The sequence below is a fragment of the Sphaerodactylus townsendi genome, linkage group LG08 (genome assembly GCF_021028975.2).
Source record: "Sphaerodactylus townsendi isolate TG3544 linkage group LG08, MPM_Stown_v2.3, whole genome shotgun sequence".
Taxonomy (NCBI): domain Eukaryota; kingdom Metazoa; phylum Chordata; class Lepidosauria; order Squamata; family Sphaerodactylidae; genus Sphaerodactylus; species Sphaerodactylus townsendi.
This window is the reverse complement of record NC_059432.1, coordinates 42,491,207-42,505,218: the sequence shown is the minus strand read 5'-3', so window position 1 is coordinate 42,505,218 and position 14,012 is coordinate 42,491,207.

Below are 14,012 nucleotides of genomic sequence, written 5' to 3'. Positions count from 1 at the left end.
GCCCCAAATTAACCGAGATCAGGAAGAGAAGTGACTCACCAGATGTGCAACTGATGGTGACATTTTCCAGTCAGCAACCAAACACTCATATTGGTGAATATTGAGTTTACACCAATCACATCGCTGGCTTACTGGTTTGTGGAAGTGTTAGAGACAGTAGCAATCAGTAGCTCTTGTGGTTTTAGCTATTCTCCAGTCCATTTCTGCACCTGATAAATATAGGGAGAAATGTTTGCTTGCACATTCTGGCAGACAGGTGATTCAGCAGGCTGTCTATACCTGTCCTCCACTGACAGTAAGCAGCATTGCTTCCATGGCAAATGGCAGCAAATATTTGCTGGGCCCCCCATGACTACCAGCAGCTCGACATATTTCAGTGCAATAGAGGCAAATGTTATACCAGTTCCTCCTCCCCAGCAATAAGAGGTGCACCTGCAGCTGCTGCACACAAATAGTATCAAACATTGTGTTTGCACAAAGATACTATGCATGCAGAACTTAACAAGTTCAAAACTGAGTCATATATGCCTTGCTCATTATGCAGAAAGGCAACTAAAGTAGTTTCAGCTATGTTTTGGATCCATGCTGACTAGGCCAGATATATTCACCTTTCTGGGGGCACTGCTATGGTTTCAACTACCCTCTGCACTTGAGTTTTAATTTTCCTGGGTCATGTTCAAGTTTGAACTGCACAATGTGCCCCTTGTGTATTTATATCTGAAATAGTAACTGGGAGTCTATATGTAAACAAATATGGAGTATACAGGTGAGAGGAGCTGCTTTCTTAGTGCAATTCATTTTTTTTTAGCCATGGTATCAGAACTAGGCTGACAGAAAAATAATGAAAATTCCAGAACGCAGGAAAGTCAGGGAAGGATAGAGGTTTCCTCTCCTTACCAGACACTCTCTTTTGGCTTAAAACATGGTATGATGTTTTATTTTTTTAGATGTGTGAGCTTATATAAATTAATGAGAGCAAAAAAAAAGTTCACTGAGTGGGGACAGCAGTGGGATGGCAAGCTGTGTCCCACCTTCACAGAACTCTATGTGCACCAGAGAGAGAAAGAGTGCACACCTGTTCCTTGTTCCATCTGGTGATTAATGGTATTTTATTATTTATATGTTGTTCATGATAATTCATTGCTTTCTAGGATTGCCAAATGCCTCCTTGTGTCAACTCTGTAAGCAAGATGTCCAACTCCTATATTTTGTGGCTACCTTTTCCTACCATCCCTTTTCTGAAAAAGAAAATACTGAGACTGCTGGTGATCCAGAAGACTGAACTCCATGACCAACTGCAAATAGGGGACGAGCAAGCTTTATGGGCTTGTTCCTCTGGGTAATGGCATGTGCTGTTTAGAACTGCCCAGTGCCTACCAACCAGTCCTGAATTTGGAAAGATTAATTAACTGATCACATTGGAGCCAAGATGGTTTTTTAAAACCCATTCATATTGGACATGAAATGGTACATTTTCCCCTACTTCACTTTGTGTCAGATTCCCCATTCAGACAATAAATCACTTGATTGGTTCAAGGCTTTTATTGAAGACACATCAGGAACATAGAAAGAGAGTCCTAGCAAGAACCATGCCAACTCTTGATAACATGAGTGATAACCCCCACGTGAGAAGCAGACAGTTCGTATTGTCTGGCCTGGAGTCTCTTCCCAGCTGCAGAACTCCAAGGCCACAGCTAGAAGTGATAATACTGCACCTGCAAATGTGAAAGCGATCCCCCCCCCAATGGCACCATCATGACACTTTGCCCCTTTTTCTTTCCCTTTTAATTAGACTTAGGTTACATCAGTTAGGCCATTACTGATAAACTGGAGAAGTGTGGGTTTTTGCTTAAATTAAGAAAGTTTTCATGATCACCCTGAAACCATATTTTGATGGAGCAAAATTTGGCCTCTCACTAACAGACTTTAGTATGTGGGGGCGATTTTGCGGGGAGAGGGCACGTAACCTGATGGACAGGGCCTGGAGACAGAGAATACTCCTGTGGCAGGTATGCCCCTGTTTTATTAATTTATCAACAGTTCATAGAGGTCAACATATATTTATTATATATGTTGTATATATATATATATATAATTAAAATATGTATATATTACATGGGTGCCATTTTGTTCTGCTTTCCCTTAAAAAATGTAGATTCGTCCCTGGCTAAAATACACATTCAAAAACATAAAAACATCAAATAGCAGCAACCGACTCAACGGGGGCAGCCATTGCAGCTGTGGTGAGCAGAATAGGCAAAGGAAGTTTGCAGGTTGCATGGTACAAAGTGCAGAGAGGTTTGCAGGGAACTGCAATGATTGGCTCCAAGCCGTAAAGGCGAGAGGAGCAACAGGATAAAAGGCACCACACCCCGAGCTCGGCCTTCTTGGCTTGCCGAGGCTCAAGAGCGGCATGACCCACCCACCCTCCCTAAGTTGCATGTTATGTTGAAATGTTTGATTTACTGCTTTACTGTATTTGTCGCAGCCCGGCAAGTTAACAACGGGAGTCGCAACATCTGGGGAAGAAGCCGACCCAGGCGGCCAATCTTCTCCATGGTTGTGCCCTGCAGAAGGGCCGGGGGATGTGGCGGGCCGGTAGGCAAGCCGGTAGGCTTAGCCGGTGCTCGACACCCCAGCAGCTGGGGGGTGGGTTGGGCCGGTAGGCAAGCTGGTCGGCTTAGCCGGTGCCTGACACCCCAGCAGGTGGGTTGGGTCGGGCCGGTAGGCAAGCCGGTAGGCTTAGCCAGTGCCCAACACCTCGGCAGCAGGAAGGGTTGAACATCGCTTGATGTTGCGACCCGTTTGCTGCCCAGCTTCTGGTTTTGGTTATATTGTTATTACTTAATAAATTGGGCTGCGGCCCAATCCATTTTCCAACCCCTGGTTGTGGTGTGTTTATTTGCCAGAAAAGAGTCTCACCATCTGCACGCAATTAAGTTGTAAGGAAGGAAGAATAGATCACTGAGGGAAAATAGGATGAAGCAAAAAAGTCTGGGAAATGCAAGGAACCCTCCCACTTGGCAATGCCTTTACCATGTCTGAGATGTGGCAGGAAAAAAGTTACACAATCAAGTGAACTTGTGGTAAAAACTGGTTATCAGTATTAGCTCATAGACTGTTCTTCACCTATTTTGTTAATAGGTCTTGTTTACTCCTCTTTCTCTATGGAGCATGCCAAATTCATCTCCCTAAAGTTATGCTACCTATTTTATGTTCATTATCCTTAGAGCAGCAAAAGAACCTGTGATAATTTCATCTAGTTGAGTTTCTTGGAGATGCCACAAGCAACTTTCTGTTTAACAGAACAGGGTTATGATTCTTACCTTATCCAGCAAAATGACTCACTGACATATGTACCTCAGGGCAGTTTTTTAGGTCCTTTCGGATATATTCTGAACCACAAACTCTATGGCTGTTTCCGCACGAATGCGGAAGCGGCCGGGTTGGCGTTTCTGATGCCGACCCGACGACACTGGGACCGTCCTGGAAAGAGCCGGGCAGCTGGCGCCGCGGAGAGCCGCCGCCGGCCGACCCGGCATGTCCCCGGGCCTCTGGCGCGTCGCCAAGGCCTGGGGACACACCCCCCTGGCCCTGCATGCCTGCTCCAGTGGCGCAGGGCAGGGGGGCGTGTCCCCAGGCCTCGGTGACGTGCCGGAGGCCCGGGGACAAGGTAAGTGCCAGGTGGGGAATCCGTCGAAGCGCTACCGTCAGCTCGGCAGCGGCTTCGACAACGCATTCAACAAAGGCGCTTCCGAGCTCTGGGAAACTTGCCAAGGCTTAGCGGCGGTGTCGGGCGGTCGGGCAGCGCGGCTGCGATGCAGCTGCGCTCCCTGTGCGAATGGCGGCCTGGAGACGGCTTTTTTGCTGTCTCCAGGCCGCCATTAAATGCCCGTGCGGAAACAAAGGGACATGAACTGCTGTATAGTATAAAGTGGGTACTAAATCCAGATTTTGGGGAATGTCTCAAATTTCAATTCAGGAAAATCAAGGTGTAGTTCACAGATCGATTGTTTGGAGAAAACTTTTGTAGATGTTTTGTTATATGAATTTCAGCCATCCAGATCTACTTTGTGTCTCCACTGTCCTACAGGCAATGATAAGGTAAGTGTGATAAGGTAAGTGTGAGTAAACAGCATCCTTGTTTAGACCATGTACTGTTTATCTAAGCTTTTCATCAACTCAGGGTATTTGTTTAAATGAGCATATACCATAGATTTTCTCTCTCTCCCCTACTCTTCCGTGTATATACTCTTGTGGCGGCATAATAAAGTTAGCACCAAATAAGGACTTAAACAGTCACAATATTTTACCCAGATTATCAGAGCAGTGATTATTATAACCATGCAATGAAATAAACACCTCTCCTAATTACAAGAACTGTATAAGACTCACTAGGCAATGACAGGCATCACCCTTACAATAAAGTTTGGTTTACGGCATCATGTAAGGGGGAAAATGGAAACAGAGAATATGAATAATGGCACAATGGTACTGTGTATATTTTAATTAGCTAAAGGTAACCAAATGAGATTTGCCACTATTATATTGAGGTCAGTTCTCCACATGGCTTCAAGCACAACACATTAAGACAGGCAAGGTGATGCCAAACTGGGGGTTTAAAACTAATCAACGTAATTAAACATAAAGTAAGAGCATGTGTTAAAAGCTACACCCATTTTACTGATCACCCTATTTGCATTAGTCTTGTACTGTAAATATTAGCACCAAATAAGTGCTAATTAAATTGTTCCCTTACAAACAGAGCAAAAGAGAGAGAGAGAGAGAGAGAGAGACTAATCTAATTTGATGCTTTTAGAATAGCTATACCACATATGAGTCTGTTGAAGCACAAGTCATTCTAAAGAAATATTCCAGTTACGCTGCATAGTCCACTTTGTTCCAATGTACTCACATACTGGCATTGTATGTGGGCAAGAAATGTGTTACAGGCAAGAGAAAGCCATAAAACTGAGCAGAGAAATTGAAAAGAGGACATGGTAAAACACATGGTGTATTTTTTCCAACTTTATGTACAGGAGTTAAAGAAGAGGAAAGTATAGACAAATTCTTGTCTGTTTTAGGGGCTGGTGATATATGTACATAGGTGTTCCATCCTTTTCCTAATTATCTCTAGCATTTTATATATATATATATATTTTCCTGATATATATATATATATATATATATATATATATATATATATATATATATATATATATATATATATATATATATATATATATATATATATATATATATATATATATATATATATATATATATATATATATATATATATATATATATCAACTGTCTTAGTATGCATCACTGTATAATGGGATTAATATGATTTCCCCAATTCTATTGATTAATTTTAATCAGCTTTACATCTAATCTGTCATTTGACTAAAAATTGCACTGGAATTATGAGACTTCAGTATCATAAATAATTGGAATACTGTCAGCAAATTTGTCATTCCATTGTTTACAATGCAACAGTCATGGTCATTTTAATGTGCATCCATGAGATTTTTTTTTTTTGGTCAGCTGTTACACAAGGAGCTGAAAGCCAAAGTGTCAGGAAAAAACTCAGCAAACCTGGGATCACTCAGCTGTGAAACTCACTGAGTGACCTAACATACCTCTCAGAGTTGTTGGGGAGATAACACAGAAAAAGGGAGTACCAGGCACATGTCCTTGTAGGAAGGTGGGATAATAAAGTAATAGCATCAACAGTTCTACAACATTGTGGGATTCAGATGATGGTGCCCTGTTTATTTGTGATGCTATTTATCAGCACTGAGTTTTGTTTACAAACTCATTTTCTTGGGATTGGCAGTTGTACAACCTTGCCTCAAACATCTGTTTTATTTTCTGTCTATACATTTTTTTTCTAGTAAGATCCTGCTGGAACTGTGGGCTGAAATAGTATGGATGGGGATGCAGTTCAAGAAGCCATGAACTTGATGGCAAATCTGATAAGATTATTTTAGACCTTTTTATTTGACGTGATTGTAGCGAAGGGGTTAAAATGGAAGGCTGAGATTTCAGAGCGCCTGACTAATGAGCTCACTGACTAGCCATAACTGTAGCCTCTCTCAATACACTGCTGGCAAAAGCTGGCATTGAAAAGACCCCCAAATGAGCAAAAAGTCTTCCACTCCATCATGAAGAGCTGTTCTCTGGAGTAAGTATCAGTGGGGAAATGCTTAAAACACTTACCATATGTGGTTAAGAAAGGCCTAATTTGTCCATTTTGAAATTTTGCCTTCCTTGTGAAAAGGATAGTTAATTTAAAGTAATTTGTTTTGCAGGTGAGGCTTTATTCAGAGTGGTTAATACATCACCATGGGTTGCCTGAACAATTAGAAATTGTCACCAAAGAAAAATGTCGCAGTTCATGTAAATAACTATTTACCTAAAGGAAATGCGAATCCACAAGAGTCAGCATACTTTAATGAGGCATGACAACAGGGAAGGAAAAAAAACCAGCAGTAGGCTGCATCTGCTAAAGCTGACATCACTTATGGTAGAAATTGGCCAAAACAACTATTATTTGTTGTTGTTTTTTCCTTGTCAGAAATAATGTGGCTTGAAATTTTCAACAGGCAACATGCATCCAGGCCATTTGTTACTTCTAATGGCCTAATTGTTCTCCTGGCAGAAATAAAAAATTAGGGCACTTATGTCATTTACCTAAATTTCTAATTAATGCAATGCCAATAGAGAAACTGGAGCACAGGAAAAAAAGGAGTTGGATGACAAATTTCTATGCCAGCTTATGTGCAATTTGTCTTTGTTAACTTTATATTGTCCCTCTCTCTCTCTCTTTTTTCTTTTTTGCCTTTTTAACAGCAGGTACACTGATTGTTGCACAGATGAGGCACTGGGGCTTTTTTTTTCCTAGCAAGAGACAAATATAGTTTAATCAATTGGCATCCATTAACAGGAATGGGATCTGGTTGACAGTGCTTGAATTTGATGTGGGAAATCTTGGGTTCAAGCCTTAACTCAGCTATAACTTTGAGAAGAACATCTTCCTCCTCCTCTATTTTAAAGACAGAACTAACGATTTGGGGATGAATGTGATTGGCGCAAATGCTAGGAAGTTATGGGTTCTACAGAATATGTGCTTGTATGCTCACATGTGTTTGTAGAACTGCTTGATCGAGTGCACAAATTAAATCAGATCTTGAACTTCATTGTCATCTAAAGACAAGTCAGTGGATGTATGGAGTAGGCCATTCTCAATTATAATTAACTGGTGAACATTACTTATGAGGAAGCCCAGAAAGCTCTAGCTGCTGCCTTCTTTAAGAGAATGTTACATTTATTTCACACTAAAACTATAAAATGATACTTGAAAATCAGCCCCTTAGAAACATTTTGGGCTTACACCTAAAAGAAAGTAGTATAGGTGCCAGAAAGACCACAAGGAGAAGGGCACTCCACAGGTGAGGTTTCACCACAGAAGAAGCCCTGTAACTGGTTACCAGCTGCCTCATCTTTGATGGACTTGTAAGGAGTATCTTAGTGGGCTGAACAATATGGGAGGAGGGAGGCCTTCATGTACCCTGGCACCAAACCCTGTAGGGCTTCAAAGGTATGAACCAGTACTTTAAACTGTGCTCAGAAACCAATGGACAGCCAGTATGCATCTGTCAACACTAGAAAGATGTGATCCCTGAGTCCAGCCCCTTGTAGTAGCCTGGCAGTTGCATTTTGGAATAGCTGAATTTTCTGGATCATTTTCAAATGCAGTCCAACACAGTACATATTACAATAATGTAACTGGGAAATAATCAGAGTGTGGATCACTGTGGGCAGATCATGTTTTTCAAGGAATGGCTGTAGCTATGATATAAGTCAGCACATGCCACAAAGAGGACCTGGACTTCCAAATGCAGGCCAGAACTGAGAAGCATCCTCAAGCTACAAACCTGCTCTTTCTGACAGAGTGAACCCCGTCCAAGACATTCTGACTCCTCAATTCTCAAGCAGTTTTGTCATTGACTATCTCAGTGTTGTATCTCAGTGTTGTCTGGTCTGAGCTTCAGGTTATTGGCCTTCATCTATCTCAGTATCTTTGCCAGGCACCTATTAAGAACTTCTAGAAAGTCACCTGACTTGACTGTTAAGGAGAAGGAAAGTTGGCTATTAACCATACATTGTTGGTCCTTTACTTCAGATCCTCTGATGATTTCTTCCAGTGGTTTCATGTGGATGTTAAACCCCATGGGGACAAGATGGAACCTGCCGAACCTTATAACATAGATGACATGGAACACAACCTTCTGGAAATGGCCAGTCAAGAAAGAGTAACATGCAGTATCCTGCTCCCAACTCAAACAGCTTTTCCAAAAGGATGCTATGGTTGATCATGTCAAATGCCACAGAGAGGTCCTGGAGAATCAACAGAGATTCATTCTCTCAGCAAAGATCATCCATCAGACTATCCCAGGTGATTTTTATCCAAAACTCAGGCATGAATCCTGACTCAAATGTGCTTAGATAATTTGTCTCCTCCAAGGCTGCTTGAAGATGTGTAGCCACCACGCACTCAAGAATCTTGTCCAAAAATGGATTTCTAGCCACTGGGCGGTAATTGTTTAGCCCCCTGAGGCTAGAGCAGTATAGAAAACTAAATAATAAATAAAATAAATAGGTTATTGGGGTACAGGGATGCCTTTTTCAAGGGTTCTCACAACCACCTATTTCAAGGCAGTCAGGGCTACATCATTTCACAGAAAGCTGTTTATAGACTCAAGGACTCTCACAACCAATTCAGCCTGAGTCTGACTCAATACCAACAGTCATGAAGGAAAGTTTAATCTCGATGTGGTACACCACACATTTCTAAGTGGTTTGTCCACTTCACCTGGCCTCACCAACTGAAAGTAATCCATACAACTGGGACCACACTACATTGTAAAGGTATCCTGAAACTGAACTGTAGCAACTGAGAAAAACAATTGATATGAGCAATTTTATCTGCAAAATGCATTACAAAACCACTACAGCAGGTATACTCAGCAGCCTGGGATAAGAGCCTGCTCACAACTCAGAAAAGCTCTGCTGATGGCATTGCATGGGTGTAATAGTGGATAAGCAATGAGCTCACTTTGCTACCATCACCACCACAGAGTATACACAATAATATTCTTTAACCTATGTTTGGTCACATTCATTTGTGTTTTCCTGCACTTGAACTCCAACAATTTACTTAATTGCTTAGGCTCCTTAGTGAATTAGGGAGCATTTTGGGCTCTGTGAGGGCAGAGGGGGGGATATGCCAAATAGGAACAGTTATGTCTGCAGCCCAGGTCACCTCCACATTCCACAAATCAACTAAGGCTGTTACAGGAGCACCAACCCTTTGGACTGGAAAATCTCCAAAAGAGAAAACTCTGTGGATCCATCAACCTCCTGGCCAGACCACCCTAAGTGGGTCTCTGCCCTTGTGGACATTCTGACTGTCCATGCGTTTAAACCTCACCAGGCAGAGTGGAAAATTACCAAAGCATGAACTTTGCCACCATAGAAAAGCAAACTGAATGTTACTCACTGTTGCATAGGGATCAGCCACATGGTTGTCATGGTGGCCATGGGGTCTTGAGCCACTCCTGTTAGTATGGTCTTGGCATAATAAGAGATATTGCCTGGCTTTGGGTTTTTTTGGATTTTCCTATGGACCAATATGGCTGCGTGTTTTTCCTTTGTTAAATTTCTTGCATGGTCTATGAGTTCTTTAATGTTAACACATCACAAAAACCAGTACATGGGGCCTCACAGAGGTCAACATTTGTAATATATGCAAGTACAATACAAAAGTTCTTTCCCAGATTCAGGCCACTGAACTTTACATTTCTTGAGCATACAGATTGCCAGAGTGCATTACTGAATACAGATACAGCTTCCCACCAGCCTTGAAGCTTATAATTTGTTGAAACATTTTTAAATGCATGGTATAATATCTGTCTTTCTCGTGCAGAAGTTATTGAAGAGAGTGCTGGTGACCTACACTATAAAGATACTTACGAGTGGATCTTTGACTTGATTCAGCAAGTTAATCTGAACTACAGTAATGCCATTATAATACAGGTATCCAGTGATGCATGAAAACTGAAATTTCAAGGGGATTTTAAAAAGGCTTAGTTATTTGGAACTAAGTCCAAGCCACCACTGAGGAATTAAAGCAAGCTGTAGTGGGAACAGAAGGTTGTAGGCAGAAACTTATAAAAGTATAAGCAATAAACAATAAGAGTTGGCTTGCTTCAAACAATGTGAAAGAAATAGGAGTGACAAACTCCTACTTTTCTTTTTTTGTATGTGTTAAAATTGTCAAATATAATAAAATTATAATTCTAAATAATTGTATTAGCAGAGAAATGAATTCAGTTCTGTGTTACAAACTGTTGTACAGTCAGTGGATTTAGAGTCATATGCATCACAGTGACTTTATGGAAAGTTTTGCAGTTCTTGATTTTTCTATTTACCATACATCAATCTAAGTAGGTGTCGCAGATATTTTAGTAAATAGCAGTTGTTGACTCTCATTTTTCAGCTTGCATGTTCTAATTGCAAGGTCCTGTATTATTCATTGATTGGTCCTGTCTCACTACTTAATTTCCCACCTCCTTTATTCCAGTTTTGAAAGATTTGTGGATTCAGCACAGGAAAATGGGCCAGACAGCTTTTGCGGACTGTAATGAGCCCTGATAGTTGTATCCTTTGCTTTATTATGTATTTGCTTCTTTGAATAACTTCCAAAATCAGCTTGGCTTTCCCACTCAGAAGAGAAAGGTACTGTTTTTTGTGTCACTCTCCATCCCTCTCTCCCACCTCAGATATCAATGGATGCTACGGTGTAACCTTGTGTCCTCTCAAAGAATGTCATAGCATTGGGAAAGGTACAGGAAATAGTGACTACAGTGATGAAAAGGATGGAGCACCTTCCTTATTGAAATGCTAGAATATTGTGAAAATTTTGATCTTAGGAAGAAGAAGGAAAAGTCCATTCCATAGATTTTTTTTTTCAGGATCAAGGATCTAGTCCTGGCTATGGAAAAGGGTGGGACTCTCATTTCCTCATATAACTCTGCAGGAGTCTTAACCTTTGTTTGGTCAACTTTTCCTTTTAACCAACATGTGCTTTAGCTCCAAATTTCTAGGCCCCATCTTTCTGCTTTTTATGAAACTCTGTATTCTGCAACTTCAGCTCCATGATCCTTGCCTCCTACCATGCTTGTTTTTTTTGCTTACCTGTGAGCCTTGAACCTTTAGAGCAAAACAGGGAGCTTCCTAGAAGTATCTGCCTAACATTCTTGAAAACAGAAGCTGTTTTCAGTTTGACTCCGTTTGTCTCTTCTTATCCATTATTTTAAAAACAGGTACAATACAATATATGTATTATAAAAGGGGGAAGAGACATGGGTTAGAAATCCTGCCCTAAGCTCAGCAGCAGATAACAATGGGTGCAATTATGAGAGATCTGGTGCAGCATTATTAGGCCATTTCCACATGGCCACGCTGGGGGTTGGGTCGGCATACATGACGCTGACCCAACCCCCCCGGGACCGATCGCACGAACGGTCCCAGTAACGAACGGGAAGAGGGTGCCACGGAGCGCCGTCGTCCGATCGACCTCCCTTCTCTGCGACCGTCCGGCGCGTCGTTGAGACCAGGGGACACGCCTCCACTGCCCTGCTCCAGAGTCGCAGGGGCAGGGGGGCGTGTCCCCAGGCCTCGGCGACACGCCGGACGGTCGCAGAGAAGGGAGGTCGATCGGGCAAAGGGGAAGGGATGGCACCTTCCAGCCGCTGCCATTCGCACGGCAGCGGCTTGAAGCCGCCGTTTTCTGAAAACCTCACTCAGGGAAAATGGCAGCTTCGTGCTGCTTCACCCCCACGGCGTTTTTGCCGTCCCCAGGGCGCTGTATTTGGCACGTGCGGAAAGGGCCTTTGTGAATATGGTACAAAGCTGTGATCTTGCTCAGGTTTGGGCTGCTTTGAACTTGAAAGACAAGCAGATAGAGGAGACACTTATGCTGCTTCTCCATCTCAGAGGCCATTTCTGCATAACAGCAGGAAATGGCTCTCCACTAGCATAATTCATGCCGGTGGAGCTTCGGGACCGTGCGAGTGGCCCCGAAGCTGCTGCAACCCACAGAGGTAGCTCCACACGAAGCTGCCTGCAGGTCATCCCATTTGCTTATTGGGGGTCGGAGGGCAGCATGGGCATGTCTCTCCAGCTGTCCAGAGCTGCGCAGGGAGGAGAGGTAAGTAAACAGGAAAACAGAGGGGCCAAAAGTGCAGAAACAGAAAGATAATATGATACTCATTCTACCTCTTTCTTTAAATGTCTAAAATGGGCCTGTCAGACCAAGTTTTATAGGACATAAGATGACTGTAGCAGCATAAGATGATTGCAAAAGTCACAATATGTTGTGACAATCCCATCTAATGTTCACTGTCTGTTTCACCCTCTTCAATACAACTTCAGTCCAAAATTTCAAAACTCATTGGCCAGGTAGAATGGGCATTGTACTACAAGAATCCAAATGGGGACTTTTATAGACAAAAGCTATTGTGTCTGCTAAAAGAAGAACATTTCATATAATCATGGAAATGCAGAATAATTATACAAAATTCATTTTTTAGAAGTTACCATTGGTTTGCATCCCATTTCCAAATGGAATGAGTCACATATGAGGGGAACGGGGACAGGTTTTTTTGCTCCTAATTATGGTAAGAAAGCCGTGTACAATCACAGAGCACGCTGACAAGTCAAAGGACATCAACCCAAACCAATGGAATTACATAGTTTTACAGATTAAAAGACAATGTCAAAAAAATCTCCTGACTTTTCTATATACTTTCTAAGGTGACTTCTGGTGATTTCTTCCGGCTCTGTAGCTTATTTCATTTACAGCCCCTTGAAACACCAGCTCCCTGTACCTAGCACTTTGGCACTGAAACAACAGAAGGCGAGCTGTATCATACTGTGGGGGGACTCCATCTCCCTACTAGGGAACAGTTTGTAGCAAACAGTCTGCGATATGAAAATGTATTTAATGCAATTAATAATTTAAGAAGTGAGAGCATGTGCTCTTGGAGAGTTAAATGCTTGTCAGAGTGATAGATGCACGCTTCACCACCAATACATTTCGTATGAAGAGCAGAGGGATTTTGCAAACTTGTGTTGACCTTGGGTTGCAGTATATAGGAGGCAGATTGCAAAGGCAGGCCTGCTTATGGTAGGAGAGTGCGTCAGCTCTCAATTTACAGCCCTTTCCCCAATTAAAGGACTGTAAAAACATTAAAATTAATGCAGTCTTAACTCTAGAGCAGGCTCTACTTTCTTAATTAGTGCATAATTATTCAGTTTTTGATATCCTGGAAAATTATCACATAGAAATTATTTTAGGCAGTGTAACAATAGCAAAATCTCTCCCACCTCCCCTCCCCCAACTCTATTAACATGTGGAAGTAATTAACACTTTATTACAGTGAAAATACTATTACTGCTAATGTTTAATGACTTTTGCCATTGCATCATAAGCAGGAAATTTAGAACGCTGTAGAGCAATCATCTGCTATAAATATATTACAAAGATTATGAACCAGCATTGAATGATTCACACTAACAGCATTTAAGATGAGGACACTACACACAATACGTTTCCAAAATGTCTGTATGTAAAAAATACATATATATATATATATATCATTTGGGGATGGAGTTCATCCCATGTGGAAGAAAGGATCTTGATTTGGTGAACTGGCCCAGCAGCAGAAAGCTAAGGAGCTTCTAAAAGCCAGTAAAATTCCAACATAACAATTTGTGATACTGTTTTCTCATGAGCATTTTTCATAAGGATTACTGTGAAATGAAAGGTTATCCCTCCCCCCCCCCCAAAAAAAAAGTGTTGTTAAAAATGTAACTATGTCTCAAATGAAGAAGCGGTAAATTTTATGGGATTTATAGATTTCTGTATTTTTGTTACTCAG